Raw genomic sequence first — 15720 nt, 5'->3', positions numbered from 1 at the left:
AGCCACAGAGAGAGACCGGATCAACCTGGGGCTACCCCTAAGAATAAAGACTCGGACTAGACCTGTCTGAGCATAAAATTTATTCATCCTCTGGTCAATAGGTGTGGGTTGCCAACTACTAGGCCTGTCAAGGTTCCTTCCCCACTCTGAACTCAAGAGAACTGAAGAATCAGGTTCTTAAAAGAAGAATTTTATTAAAAGAAAAGGTAAACTTCATCTCTGTAAAATCAGGATTGAAAATTATAGTGTAATCAGATTCAAAGAGCCCTTAGGAACCCCTGTAGCCTTAGGTTCAAAATTACAGCAAACAGAGGTAAACCCTCTAGCAAAAGGAACTTTTACAAGTTGAGAAAACAAAGATAAAGCTAACACGCCTTGTCTGGCTGTTAGTTACAAGTTTGAAATATGAGAGACTTGTGCAGAAAGATTTGGAGAACATGAATTGATGTCTGGTCCCTTTTAGTCCCAAGAGCGAACACCACCCAAAAACAAAGAGCACAAACAAAAGCCTCGCCCCACAGATTTGAAAGTATCTTGTCCCCTTATTGGTCCTTTGGGTCAGGTGTCAGCCAGGTTACCTGAGCTTCTTAACCCTTTACAGGTAAAAGGATTTTGGTGCCTCTGGCCAGGAGGGATTTTATAGAATTGTATACAGGAGGGTTGTTACCTTTCCCTTTAGAGTTATGACATGGCCCCCAAACCACGGATAGTGTTGGACAGCTGGTTCCACACTGATTTCTTCCTGGAGTTCTAGGAGAAAACAGAGTTAATAAGACACATTAGACATGCTACTGATTATATAAAAACTAACAATATGTCCCACATTCCAAGAACAATTTTTAATCAGTTGATTCTGGGAAATATTCATGGGAGAGCACATCAGCCGCTTTGTTAGAAGCTCCTGAAATGTGTTATGTTTCAAAATCAAAATCTTGGAGAGCTAAACTCCACTGAAGCAGTTTTTTATTGTTTCCCTTGGCAGTATGAAGCCACTTCAGCACAGCACGGTCAGTTTGTAGTTGGAAACGCCATCCCCAAACGAATGGGTGTAGCTTTTCCAAGGTGTACACAATGGCATAGTGTTCCTTTTCACTGATTGACCAGTGGCTTTCCCTCTCAGACAGTTTCTTGCTGAGAAACACTACAGGATGGAATTCTTGATCCTGTCCTTCCTGCATTAAAACTGCTCCCACATCACGCTCGGACGCATCTGTGATTACTAGGAATTTTTTGTCAAAGTCTGGGGCCCTTAGCACAAGGTCAGACATGAGTGTCGCTTTAAGCTGATTAAAGGCCTTCTGACACTCTTCAGTCCACTGAACTGCATTTGTTTGTGTCTTTTTGGTTAGGTGTGTCAGGGAGGCAGCAATTTGGCTGTAGTGTGGTATAAATCACCTGTAATATCTGGCCAAGCCTAAGAAGGATTGGACTTGTTTCTTTGACTTTGAGACAGGCTACTTTTGGATAGCATCCACTTTGTCCTGTAGGGGGTTGATAGTTCTTTGACCCACCTGGTGTCCAAGGTAAATTACTCTGTTTAGGCCGGTTTGACACTTTTTAGCCTTAACAGTTAGTCCTACCCTTATGCGCTTGAAGACTTTTTGCAGATGTTTCAGGTGTTCTGCCCATGAATCAGAAAAGATGGCCACATTGTCGAGGTAGGCGATGGCAGATTCTCCCAATCCTGCTAAGAGACCATCTTGAAGTTTTTGGAAGGTGGCAGGTGCATTTCGCAGCCCAAAAGGGAGCACATTAAAGGCATACGGTCCAACATGAGTGATGAAGGCTGACCTTTCCTTGGATTCATCTAGCGGTACTTGACAGTACCCCTTGGTTAAGTCTAAGGTAGAGATGAACTGGGCACATCCCAGTTTCTCCAATAGCTCATCTGTGCGTGGCATTGGATTGTTGTTGGGACGAGTTACAGCATTTACTTACAGTAGTCCACACAAAAGCATATTTCCCCATCTGGTTTAGGAACTAGACCCACCGGAGATACCCATGCACTGTTAGAGGGGCAGATAACACCCATCTGTAGCATGTCCTGGATCTCCAGTTCTATAGCAGTTTGAGCATGAGGAGACAGGTAAGGTTGGACTCTAATTGGGTGAGCAGTACCTGTGTCAATGGAGTGGTATGCCCATTCGGTCCGTCCTGGGGTGGCTGAGAACATCGGCGCAAAGCTAGTGCACAGCTCCTTGATCTGCTGTCGCTGCATACGTCCAAGGGTCACGGAGAGATTCACCTCTTCCACGCCACCATCACTTTTTCCTTCATAGTAGACACCTTCAGGCCATGCAGCGTCGTCTCCTCCCTGGGCTGTAAACTGACAAACCTTTAAGGCCTGGTCTACGCTACAATTTTAGGTCGAATTTAGCAGCATTACCTCGATTTAAGCCTGGACTCATCCACACGACGAAGCCCTTTTCTTCGACTTAAAGAGCTCTTTAAATCGATTTCTTTATTCCACCTCCAACAAGGGAATTAGCGCTGAAATTGGCCTTGCTGGGTCGAATTTGCGGTAGTGTGGATGCAATTTGACGTTATTGGCCTCCGAGAGCTATCCCAGAGTGCTCCATTGTGACCGCTCTGGACAGTGCTCTCAACTCAGATGCACTGGCCAGGTTGACAGGAAAAGGCCCGCAAACTTTTGAATTTCATTTCCTGTTTGGCCAGCGTGGCAAGTTGATCAGCACAGGTGACCATGCGGAGCTTGTCAGCATGATGTGCACATTGCCCGGCCCATGCTTTGTGAGAAGTCTATGTCCTCATCACTCTCGTCACTGCGCTGCCGTCGCCTCCTTGCCTGGTTTTGCTTTTGCACCTTCTGATTCTGCACTGAAAAAGGGTGCAAAACAATAGTCTGTTGTTGCTCTGACAGAGGGAGGGGCGACTGATGACATGGCTTACAGGGAATTAAAATCAAGAGAAGGGTGGCTTTGCATCAAGGAGAAACACAAACAACTGTCACACAGAATGGCCCCCTCAAGGATTGAACTTAAAACCCTGGGTTTAGCAGGCTCTTGATTTCACAAAACATCTATCTTTTACACCTTAAGCTGGCAGCAGACTCCTATGTCTGCCCAGGCACCCCAACCAACCTCACGAAGGTCGGCTAAAAGAGCACCCAGGAGTACGACAACAATGGCTACCAATCATAATGCACCAACTGCTGCCAAAAGGAAAAGAGCTGTTGCTGTGTAGCAATGCAGTCCTACGTCTGCCAGTGTCCAGGAGACGTACAGTGATGATGAGCTGAGCAGGCTCCATGCTTGCTGTGGTATGGTGTCTGCTCAGGTAACTCAGGAAAAAGGCACTAAACAATTGTCTGCTATTGCTTTCATGAAGGGAGAGGGAGGGAGATGGGGCCTAATGACATGTACCCAGAACCGTCCGCAACACTGATTTTGCCCTATCAGGCATTGGATCTCAACCCAGAATCCCAATGGTCAGCGGAGACTGCGGGAACTGTGGGTTAGCTACCCACAGCTACTCACAGTTCAATGCTCCAGAAGTCGATGCTACCCTCGGTACTGTGGACGCAGACTGCCAAGTTAATGCACTTAGAGCATTTTGTGTGGGGACACACACAATCGACTGTATAAAAAGGATTTCTAAAACAACTTCTTTTATAAATTTGACCTAATTTTGTAGTGTAGACATACCCTAGTTCTCTGGAATAAAAGGACTTTCGAGAATTAACATGGTATGCTTTAGGTTTGAGGTGGGGGATGCTATGAGATAGTTAACAGCTCCCAGCTGCTCTTGGACCAGGAATGGCTCTCCCCATGATGCTTCCATTTTATGGGCCTGGAGCGCCTTCAAGACCATAACCTGGTCCCCTGCTTTGAAGGAACTCTGTCTGGCATGTTTATCATACCAGGCTTTTTGCTCTTCCTGAGCCTCTTTTAGGTTTTCTCTAGCAAGGGCGAAAGAGTCTTGGAGGGTGTTGTGTAGTTTGCTTACAAAGTCAAGAATGTTAGTACCTGGAGAAGACGTAGAACCCTCCCATTGCTGCTTCACTAATTGTAATGACCCTTTAACCTTGCGGACATACACAAGTTCAAATGGTGAAAATCCCAACGTGGGATGTGGTACAGTCCTGTAGGCAAAGAGCAACTGCTGCAACACTAGATCCCAATCATTGGAGTGCTCATTTACAAATTTACATGTCATGGCCCCCCAAAGTTCCATTAAAACTCTCCACCAGGTCATTCATTTGATGGTGGTAAGGGGTGGCAACCAAGTAGCTCACCCCATGAGCTTCCCACAGGCTTTTCATGGTCCCTGACAGGAAATTAGTTCCCATATCCGTAAGGATGTCTGAGGGCCAAACTACCCTGGCAAAAATGTCTTTTAGTGCCTGCCACACACTTTTAGCCCTGGTCTTGCTTAGAGCTACGGCTTCCGGCCATCAGGTAGCAAAATCCATGAAAGTCATTATGTACTGCTTTCCTTTGGGTGTCTTCTTTGGGAAAGGACCCAGAATATCCACAGCTACTTGCTGAAATGGGACCTCAATTATGGGGAGTGGCTGGAGAGGGGCTTTGACCTGGTCTTGGGGTTTTCCCACTCTTTGGCACACCTCACAAGACTGGACATAAGTAGAAACATCTTGCCTATTCCCTCCCAGTGGAATGACCTCCCCAAAGAGTCTTTGGTATAGCATGGCCAGTAGGATGATCATGGGCTAAGTTCAAGAGCTTTACCCGGTACTTTGTTGGAACTACCATCGCTGAGGATGCCAATCATTCAGTCTACTCTCTTGAGTCAGAGCTGCTGTAGAGCTCTCAGCACAGGCACACCCAACTACCAAAAAAGGCAAAAGCATTGCTTAGCTGTAGGAGAATGGTTAGAAGCTGGGAGCAGGTAAGAAGAATAATCAGTACAAAGCAGATCAGCAGCCATGCTGTGTCTACTGCTAAATCGCATACCCTGGAAGCACAAAGACATGGGGACTGATTTCTGAGTCAGTCCCAGGAACGGGTACGTGGTAGGTTTCAGGGGAAAGAGCTAAGAGCCTGAACTGTGTACAGGTTACATCTCCCATTGGAGGTACGCTACCTTCCATGTCTCTTATGTTAGGATCTTGTTTTTAGTATCCCAATGGTAAAGTACGGGTTTTTTTAAAAAGACTATATGAAAATTGCACCTTCCTACTCAGCAGATCCCTACGTGTACCAGAGTCTTATCTGCTGACATTAGTGACATGCACACATTTGTACTGCCTTGTACTCCCATTAGCCCTATGGATCCAGCACAAGGGAGAATGAGTGGGCTGACGCTTATTTCTTCTTGTGCCTCATCAACAGAATTGTTCACCAAGTTTCAGTTACACCTGTGCAAACCCTTTGAAGACCCTGGGGTTGCACAGATGTAATTTGGTCTTTGATACGAGAGCAGGAAAGCACCCTGCTTGATTCAGATCCCAGAGAGCATTTACAAGGCTGATGATCAGGGGAAAAAATCTTTTTAGCTGTAAAGAGAGCACACTTGAGTTGGCTCTGGTGGGAGGCCATAATGATGGAACCCCTTGTTGCTATCTTTACAGAGGTGAACCTCACTAAATGTGAGTTATAACAAGACCATGATATTTGGGGGAGGGGGAAACAGAGACTTTCTGGCCCATTGGGCTTGGAGTAATGAGGTTTGGGCATGTTTTGAAAGCCTGGTTGGGGGAAGGCTCATGCCGATTTTGTACACTGGGGGCTGGATGGCAGGGTGGGGGCATTCCGTAAAACACATTCTGAAATAGTTCCTGGTTTTATTGTACCCTTCAAGCCCTACTCCTCTCCCCTGACATGCTGCTCCCTTGTGCCTCCTCTAGGCACTTCATGTGTTTAGCTCTTCAACCCAAATGCAATGCCAGAGCTGGGCTTTCTCTGGATGTAGATGAGCAGCTGCAGTTTGGAGTGGCTTCTCTCTAATAGTGCTCCTATACTAGGGACCCCCCCCCCATCCTGTTATCCCATTTCACATTGGAGCAGGAGGCTTAACCCAGGATTTTTTGACCAACTCTGGCAGGGAAGTGCCTTGACCAACATGAGACTCCTCGGAGTTGCTGAGATTTCTGTATGTCGCAGCAAAACAGGGAAGGGTGCGAGGCATAGTTCTGACACCTGCTACTGGAGTGAGGACGGTGAGGTCTGGCATTTTGGCAGAGCTAGGTAATGACAACTGGCGAAAAACCAGTTTAATTCCCTTGCAGCAAGTGAGTGTTATGGTTTACACACCCTTCTATGCTTCACAGTCTCCTTCAATCAACTTAAAGGAGGAAAGCTTTAGTTCTGTGTGACCCTGGCAGGAGGCCAAAGGGAGGGATTGATTGCTCACCTTCCTTTTGCCCACAATAGCCAATTAAAGTAGAGATTAGTAAATAGAAAATAAAAGGAAATAATCTTGTACTGTGTATAGTCAGCCTGTGGAATTCACCAGTGCTGGGGGTCACAGCCTCAAATACCGTGGCTGGAAAGGGCTTGATAAATTTGACCCATAACAGTATCTATTGTGATGCAAGCCAAGATAGTGGCAATCAAGTCATATGCTTCAGTTATGCTGTCAATGTCTGCCTGGGTCAGGAAGGAATTGCTGCCCAACTTGGCACCCCACCATATTGCATAACTGGCTGCTGGCTGCGTTTTATAGCGTTAGGGACTTACTGCCTGCTCAGTACAAGCTTTCTTGTGTTTTGCTGATCTCGCTGAAAATTATCTGCTTTGGAGCTCACCAAAGATATATTTCTTTCCTGGCCTACCGATGTCTCTTAGGAGGAATATTTTGCCAAGGCCTCTGTCATAAATATAAAGGGAAGGGTAACAATCTTTATGTATGCATAACATAAAATCCCTCCTGGCCAGAGGTACAGACAGAGGTACAGAATCATTTTACCTGTAAGTGGTTAGTCAGTTCAATTAGTTGGCACCTGACCAGAAGGGCCAATGGGAAAAGAAGATACTTTCAAATCTGGGAGGAGGGGGGTGGGTTTTGTATGTTTTCTCTTTGTTTGTTCCCTCTGGGTAGTGAGAGAGAGAGAGACCAAGCAGCTAATCTATCTCTTGAAAAGATACCTTGAAATTATACATCTAAAATTACAGAGGTGCTGCTTTTACATTTTTCTTTATTATAAAGTTCTTCTTTTAAGAAACTGATTGATTTTTAGTGTCCTAAAAATAAAGGATCTGGTCTGTACTTTTATTAAAGGCAATTGGTTGGTATATTATTCTCAAGTCTCCCCAGAAAAGGGGGTGAAGGGGATTGGGGGGATATTTTGGGAAAATAGGAACTCCAAAGGATCCTTTTCCTGAATCTTCATCTAAATCACTTGGTGGTGGCAGTGATACCATTCAAGGATAAGGAAAGTATTTGTGCCTTGGGGAAGTTTTAACCTAAGCTGCTAGAAATAAGTTTAGGGGATCTTTCATGTGGGTCCCCACATCTGTACCCCAGAGTTCATAGTGGGGAGGGAACTCTGACAGCCTCCATCAATCAGTAGCTAGATTGTGCAACATCACCCTGGGGCCAGCTCATGCCATGTCTTAAAGGAGATGTAGCCAGCGTCCATTCTGGGTGAAATCAGATACTCCAGGCTGAGATTTACCTAAGAGCACTGTTCCATGAATGGAACTAGGGTCCGGTCAAACCAGAAAGCCCTCCTCTGCTGCAGGAATGTGCATGTGTTGCCATAGAAATGTTGCGTTGTTGAAACATGTCACGATAATTCCACTCACATTTGGGCTGAGTGACTTGGTTTCCCTGGCACACTTGCTATGTTGGCATTAATCATTCCATTGTCTATTGGCTTACAGAGTTACTCCAGAAATGCAGCAGCTGTGCAGGGGCTTTTAGATGGGCCCTGCTGGCCTTCCTTGCATATACTAAAGTTATCACACATGGAGCCTGATTGTACGTCACAGAAGCTTTTCCAGTGACTTCAGTTGGCCCAGGATCTGCTCCTGTCAGTGTTCCTCTCACAGAGAGTTAACCTGCTTCCTCTAGAAACTTGTTTCAAAAGTTGACTTAGCTCACAACTGAACATGAGTTCTACCTTGAAGTAATAGCACATCTATGGGTACTGAATCCGGGAACCTTTGCCTGGAAAAGCATGAGCCTCAACTGCTTGTGCTAAAGGACTGGTTCTGTTAGTTCTGGGGCAATAGCAGGCTCATAAACCCCTATACAGTGTTTAGCAATTATAGGGGACAAAGAGCCTGGCTTACATGAGTGCCTGGATATTTGCCCCTCTATATAACTACATGCTGGGCAGCCTCTGATCAAGAAAGGCCCAGAGGTGCTGCAGCTCACCAATTGGGGGACTGGCACAAGGTAGTGTGGGAAGTATCCATAACACTTGCTAGCATTAATTCCTGCCTCTGGCCGCTGCTACTATTTTCACATGCACTTTCATTTAAAAAAATTAAACACCTGTAATTAGGAGGGAGAAAAATCCTAATCAGGGTTCGTGGGTGTGCTTGCTATGGGTAACATTCAGCCCAGCTTTGGGAGGGAGTGTTTAACACTGCAATGTGTCTGAGAGCTTAATTCAAATAAACCACAATGAGGGGTTTGGCAAATCAAGTATTTCAATGAGCTGAATATTCCTAACCTGACCAATACAAAACAGTGGTGACATGATGATTAGTATCTGAACAGCATGTGGAAATCAAAGGTCAAGGTAAGTACTCTGTACCAGTAGCCAAGATTATTCTATTAGTGATTGACAGTGCAGTGGAACTGCTTTACTGCCAAAAGAAATGAGTGAAGGGGGGAATCTCCCAAATGGGGAATGAGAGACAAGAACCCAAATGTGAACCAAAACCTGCCCCATGGGCCAGAGCATTAAGCTAGTCAGTGTCATATTTATCAGGAAGTAGTTGAATGGAAACAATACTTCACTTTAGCACATTAACAGCAGGTGGCCCTGCCGCAAGAGCAGCAGGAAGACATGCTGTCGTTGCGTTCTGACCTGTCCCGAAAACTGCTTGTTATTCCCATGGGAGGGCAAGGTTAGTTCATTCATCCAGAGAAACTCAGCTAGCATAGAGCTTCTGGCTTCTGCCATGGACCTGCTCTTTTCTCTTATGCTCAGTTTCCAGCAGTGTTGATTGATGTATACAGAGGTCAAGTGACTTGTTCCAATGTCATACAAGGAGGCCAGTGGCCGTAGGAAGAATTGGACCCTTCCTAGGGCTACCTTTGCACCAGATATAAATACAAATCAATGGAAGAAAGCCTGTTTACATTTGTTGTGGCTTCAGCTCTTCATTCTCAGTGCCTTTCTGGCATCATTGTGGGCTAAACCAGTTGCAAAGAAATGCTGGGTTTCTCATGTCCCGGTGATGAAGATTCAGTAGTTTATAACCAAATGTGAGCACTTAGACATTGTGTCAATCCATGGACAATGCCATTGCTTCCTGTGATGGGGGCAGGGCCATGGTTTTGACACTAGATATCTGAAGAAGAGATTATATGTAGGGCTTCTGGGTTTAGGATTTTAACTAATAAACACTGATTTAAAAAAAAACCTCCCCATTCAAAAAAAAGAAAAAGAAATTGGTGTTTAGCCAATCAACACCGACCAGACACCAGTTACTCAGTTTGTGTTCCTTTCACCCATTTCCCAGTGCAGTTTTGTTATATAGGCGATGTCCCTGCACCCTGACTTGTACCTAAGGGCTTGTCTACATGGAGTTGGAATGCGGGCTAGGGGGCTTTGATTTCTAAAGCACACTAATGTGTTGTGCCTGATTCTCCTGGTGTTGTGCATTAACATGTGCACTAAAGTTTACCTAGAGTGCTTTACTGTAGTGCTGTTTGACACAGTATGTTAATGTGCCCTAGGGAATGATGCACTACATGCTAAACCAAGGTTTCAATAACATGGATACAAAGCTTAAACTAACCTGTATGTGTGGGTATATATATAATAAAAATTAACACAGATCCTACTTAGACAAGAATTTTGTGTAGTACCCAAACAGTCTTCCCATTACAGTGTCAAAGCAAGAGCCTTGAAACCTACCATTTCTGAACATCTACAAAAATTGCTAAAAGTAACTCCCCCAAATGAAATTAATGAATCCTGAAAAACAGAAGGCCTAGTTCTATGTTATGTCTGAATTTGCCAATTGGGGAGCACAGTATGACTGCCTTGGCACCTCTTCAGGTATATCTATCTATACTGCAACTAGTAGCAAGCCTCCCAGCCCAGGTGGCCAGACCTGCTGGAGCTAGGGTGTTAAAAATAGCAGAGTGGATGTTGTAGCATGAGCAGTATCTCAGGATAGCGACCCCCCTATGTTTATATACTGCCCCCAATTGCTATAGTCTCTGATGTGGTGCCAGTTCTTGACTAATGCATGGGAAGACTGATAAAGCCAAGAGTTCAAAAATCACAAGACAGATCAAATTAACCCCAGGAAGTCTATTTCCAAGCTGATGAGCTCCTGACCTGGTGCAGGTACAAATATATATGATGGCATCATGCTGAAAAGTCCAGGATACTTACAAGCATACTTCCTATGGGGTCAAGCAACGATGCACTCCCTTTTTCAATGGGAAATGCTACCACAGTCTTGACCACTTCCCCCTCAGCCAAACCTGGACAGATATTTACCTGCCCCCAGATCCAGCTCAGCACTTTGTTTGTCTTAGACTTGCTATGATCCAACTGCCTTAGGCCTTGCACTAGAGCAAGCTGCCTTCTTTGCAGTGTCATGTGCCATTGGGGTTAGAGAAGGGAGCGTGCTGTGAGGATGAAAGTTTCTTTCAACCCCTTGCCAACCTCCGAGGACAACCAGTGGAGTAATGGTTTCTTCTTGGTGCTTTTTCTTGTCTAGCTGGCCTGGTTGGTGGATGAGACACATGCACACAACCTGTTCAACAAGAAGTCCGGTTGTGCCACCAGCATGATACTCAGAGCACCAATCCAAGTGTCCTGTCAGCCTGGCTCCACCCTAGAACAGCAGTGGTTGGAACAGTGTATTTGCTTTGCTTCTGGCTGCTATTTGTTAGCCAGATTATTTTCGTAATAATCTGAGCACCACTCAGCGTCACCAGGGTATGCGAAGAATGCGGAGGGAGAAGGGCACCTCCTTGGTGAGAGGCAGGGAGACTGCATCTGAACAGAGGAACCTGTTTGATCTTCCCCTGAAGGGCAAGACACACCCATATCTCCTCCTCAGAACAAGGCTTGGCTTTTGGAAGCCAGCCCTAGCAGGTAACCCACTGCAGCTGCTGGGGAGTGCAAAGAAGAGACCTGCAGGGAGCTGAGGGAGACAACTCCAGCCACTTCACATACCATTCTCAAGTTCGTCTTTGGGGGAAACCTGAGCTGAAGAGCTGCCACAGGTAGGGCCACTCATGCTTCTCGGGGCATCTGGAGAGAGCGAGACAGAGCCTCTGTCTTTCTGTTCTCCCCTTCTCTCCCTTGCTCACTGAAAGAAAAGGCTGTTTATAACTTGCCAGTGCTGGGATTCAGCCAAAGGCTTTTGCTGTTAGCAGAGCTGGACCTGAATCAAAATCCCAGCTCTCAGCGTGCTGCGGAGCATGCAGGACCTGTATCTGAAATCCCTCTATAATGGACGGTAATAGCCTGGGTCCCAGTGCTGCTGGGCTACCAGAGTGCTGGGTGTGGTATGAGAACCTGAGTGGACCAGAATGTTAGGAGGGGCCAGATCTGGATCATTATATACTGAGTAAGAACTGGTCTCTTCTTTGTATGTATTAACTTGATGGACTGGAGAGCAAGAGAGCGATGATGGAGGGCTAGGAGACTTATGAAACTTCTGGCAAACCTTTTCTCCTGCAGAGGCTTATTTGCTTATCTCTGAATTAGAATGTGAATTAATGCTTTTGGAAGGGAGGTATGGGACTGACAGCACAGGTAGGGCCGGTCTAGTGTAGGCAGGCGCCTCTGTCAACCCCAGCTTCTCCACTGCACCTCAAATCCTGGTACATCCTTTCCACTCCACCTGCTGGTCTAGTTCTAGGTCTCTGCCTAACAGAGACTTGGCCATCTCAGCAAGTGATGTGGTGGCTAAGAAATGTGATGCAGCCGTGCCCAGCTCATTTCACTTGTGAGCCAAGGCAACATGCAGACCTAGCTCTCCAAAGGCAAAAGGCTCCTGAGGAGAACAGCTCAGGAGTATTAATTGAGTTTATTTTTTATGCCTGCAAAACAACTGTAAATGAAAACTAAGCTTGTCAAATGTGTCCTCAAAAATTGTGGCTTTTCATTAAAAAAAAAACAAACCCAAAAATCTGAAACCCAATTTTTTGTTCAGTTTTTAACAAATTTTCATGTCTTTTTTTATGAAACCTTGAAAATTTTTGACAAAAATTGATTTTTTTGACAAAAAAATTCCATTTTGTTAAAAAGAAAGCTGTTTTCCATTGCAAAAGTTGAACATTTTCAGTTGAAAATAGAGCTGTTCATGATGCTTCATCGATGAGATGGCTGTAATGTGAACGTAAGGCTTGGCTGAGCCCTTGACTCCAGGGAAAATGGTGTCTTTACTTTTCTTTTTTTATATTGTGGTCAGGGCTCAAGCTGAAGGCTACGTGGGTATGGAGACCATAGCTCTCCTTTTTAAAATAAAGGAAGTACTTTAATAATAATTAGCAGTTAATTACTTGTAATTATAATAATTAAATGGTGGGCACAGTGTTGCGAAATATGTTTTAGAAATGTGTATCGTGATAATAGTAAGCTCACTGGATATGGGACTGTCAATTTCTGTTTGTATAGCACAATGGAGTCCCAGTCCGGTCAGTGACCCCAGATGCTGTTGAGATATATGTGTGTGCAATAATATTACACATGCGGAAAGGGGAGAGAGGGATCAAGAAAATGTTTCCTTTGTTAATGCTTTAACTCTGTGATTGTCAACAACAAAAATGTCAGAACTCGTAGCACCCATCTCCTGGAAGGGTTCTTAGGTTGGGATTTTGCCCACTCTTTTGTGTTATAATACAAAACACTGACTGGTGCTCAGAAGGCAGTTCTGTGCAAGCCTTTGTCTGCTCTGGGTTGATCCTGAGATGCTGATGCCATAGAACTTCATATAGATTTGCCACCCTGGCTCATCCCAAGTCTGGGATTGTGTCTCTGGCACTGACAGGATCAGAGACTAGCAAAACCAGTAAATGCCTCAAGCCAGATGAGCATCTGTTTGGTTGCAAGCCTGGGTACTGCACAGGCAGGCAGGCAGGGCAGTCTTCACCCCCCCACCCTGTCTCACCCATGAGTCTCAATCCTGACCTGTAGAGCCCACTCCCACCCCAGTTGAGACAGAAGTTCATTTGTGGGACCTATTCCTCCTTTAGTTCTTCTGCTGCAGCAGCCCATGTTGGTGGGCTTTGTGATGTGAACATCTGTTCACAAGCAACTGAACTAAGTCCTCAAACTCATTTCATTCCATTTCTCTGTTGTCCTGAGCTGGATCTGAAAGGGTGCTGAAGAGGGGAAAGGTTTCATCTCCCATCACCAGTCTCTGGAACCAGCTAAGCAAACACTTACAAAAATTAAACTGATCAGTGCTTGTGTAAGGAGACTCTTTTCCCCTTACTAATATTCAGTGGGGGTGTTTTGGTTGGCTAGCTCCCAGCACTAAAAGGGGAGGGGTCGATGGGAAATCAGGACCCTGAGACTGACAGTCCCCAGGAACAATGGCGAGAGGCCAACGCTCCTGGTCAGCCTGATTGACAGGGTGGGCAGGCTAATCAAGGAGACAGAAGGCCAGGGTGGGTCCCGTCCTCCATTTGAGCTCGAATTGCCTGGGTCAGACAGAGTGGGGCCGAGATAAGGAGAAAGCAGGGGCCCAAGCTAAGCTGGAGAGCAGAGCTGTGCCAGATCCAGAGGGGCCAGAGCTGCAGCCAGAGAGCCAGAGACAGCCCAGGGAGAGCAGATCCAATGCTGGGTGGAGAGCTACAGCCACAGAGCCAGAGACAGCCCAGGGAGAGCATATCCTGTGCTGGGAGCAGAGCTGCAGACATAGAGCCAGAGACACCCCAGGGAGAGCAGATCCAATGCTGGGCAGAGAGCTGCAGCCATAGAGCCAGAGACCCAGCCCAGGGAGAGCAGATCCTGTGCTGGGAGCAGAGCTGCAACCACAGAGCCTGGTGTGGTGAGCAACTGGGGCCAGCCAAGGGCCGGGGGGACCTTGGGCAAAGGGCCCGGTGCAGAAAGACACCCCCAGATAAGGGTCATTGCAGGCCAGGCTGGGAGAAGGTTCTTAACCTGATGGATGGCTGACACTGGGAAGAAGGGTCCCACCACCCAAAGCCCAGAGATGTGGGACCACCACCATTGCAAGTGTCCAACCCGCAGCATCCCTGCAGCACAGCCAGGGCCTGAGACGGAGGCCTGGGACCTACAAGGAACAGACTGTGAACTGCCTTGATGTCCAGAGACGCTCTTTGTAATGTTCCCTGCCACAGAGCAGGGTGATGTGTTTTCCTGTAACCTTTCCCATTTTTCCTTATTCTTTTTTAAAATGAATTGTTAATTAAACAACTTGTATTTGCTTTAAATTGTATGGAATTATCAGTGGGTCAGGGAGGTGCCCAGTGCAGAGAGGGTACCCCGGATTGGGCACAGAGCATAGGTAACATGCAGTGACCAGAGGCAGGGACAAGGTTGGGTGGCAGAAATGAGTCAGGGGGTATGTAATGAAAGCATGCTCGGGCCACTAGCTGCAGAACTTCCTTTCCTTGGCTGTCCCCCTTTCCCATCTGTTTCTTTAACTACTCAGTTCTTTTCACAAGGGCTGAGTCTGATATATGCTGTTAAATTTCTCACACAGAAGTTTCTCTCTTGCTGATTGTATCTTGTTGTCTGAACCAAGGATGTGTAAATTGCTTCATTGTTATGTAGCCACAATGGTTTTAAGAAAGGAGCCCGATGACTCTGCATGCGAATATTGGATTAAAATATGATCCATTACACTTTTGATTCACTACCAATCCTGAACTTTCTTGCTGCAACTGCTGCCTCTGTTGTACTGATTGCCCAAAGTTCCAAATGTAAACCTTGTGGCTGTGCGTCCTGTGTATGCTCTTTTCATCTGAGAGTGATGGTGTCTAGAGCAGAGACTCACCAGTTTTGCTCTGTGGCTCATTCCCTGATACTGAACAGAATGAGGGATTTTGAGAACTAAGCAGTGAGGAATGGGAGGGTTGCAACAGATTATGGGGGACTACAAATATAGAAAGTCTAGATGAGAGTGAGCATCACAGGATTAAAACAAGGGAACCAGAGTGGGGCACTGACCGGAGAACCCCAGACAGCATCTTTCACTCCACGTGAAAGGTGCCAGCTGGATAGCTCTGGATAGTGAAGTATCCTATTTATCCTGGTCACTTGGTAGTTGGTGACCTGTTCAGATGAGCACAGTCAGCTCAGTTCCTGGACAGATGTGAGCATGCATTTTGTGATGTAGACCCTGTAGGTGGATTTTCAAAAGTGCTCAGCATTGGCCTAACTCTGCTTCTGGTGAAATCAATGAGAATTTTACCAATGGCATAGATAGTCTGCTGCTGTGTGCTGCTGAGACACCACTTGTCTATTAGGAACTGGAGAGGGGCCATCATCTCAGTCCATAGGAAACCCTGAACTGTAATCAGTTTTTGGTCACTATTAGCCTAGGCTGGATTCATGTCAGGGACAATGCAAGATGCATTGATTCCATTCAGAAAAGAGAGGGTTAACACTTCAGGAGCAAA

General features: G+C 46.0%; 1 protein-coding gene across 4 annotated transcripts in view; it reads left to right on the top strand.

Moving 5' to 3' along the window:
• The first annotated feature begins 11096 nt into the window (after positions 1 to 11096).
• ZNF185 (zinc finger protein 185 with LIM domain) overlaps positions 11097 to 15720 on the top strand; it is a 94851-nt gene continuing 90227 nt past the window's right edge. For 3 of the 4 annotated variants that reach the window (XM_050965437.1, XM_050965435.1, XM_050965434.1), the window contains exon 1: positions 11097 to 11346. The gene's annotated coding sequence lies outside the window, so the exon portion shown is untranslated. The remainder of the gene's footprint in view (positions 11347 to 15720) is intronic. The other variant, XM_050965436.1, reaches the window with a different exon arrangement.

The sequence above is a fragment of the Gopherus flavomarginatus genome, chromosome 8 (assembly GCF_025201925.1).
Source record: "Gopherus flavomarginatus isolate rGopFla2 chromosome 8, rGopFla2.mat.asm, whole genome shotgun sequence".
Lineage (NCBI taxonomy): Eukaryota > Metazoa > Chordata > Testudines > Testudinidae > Gopherus > Gopherus flavomarginatus.
Note: the sequence above shows the minus strand (reverse complement) of the source record. Positions and strands in the feature narration are given on the sequence as shown.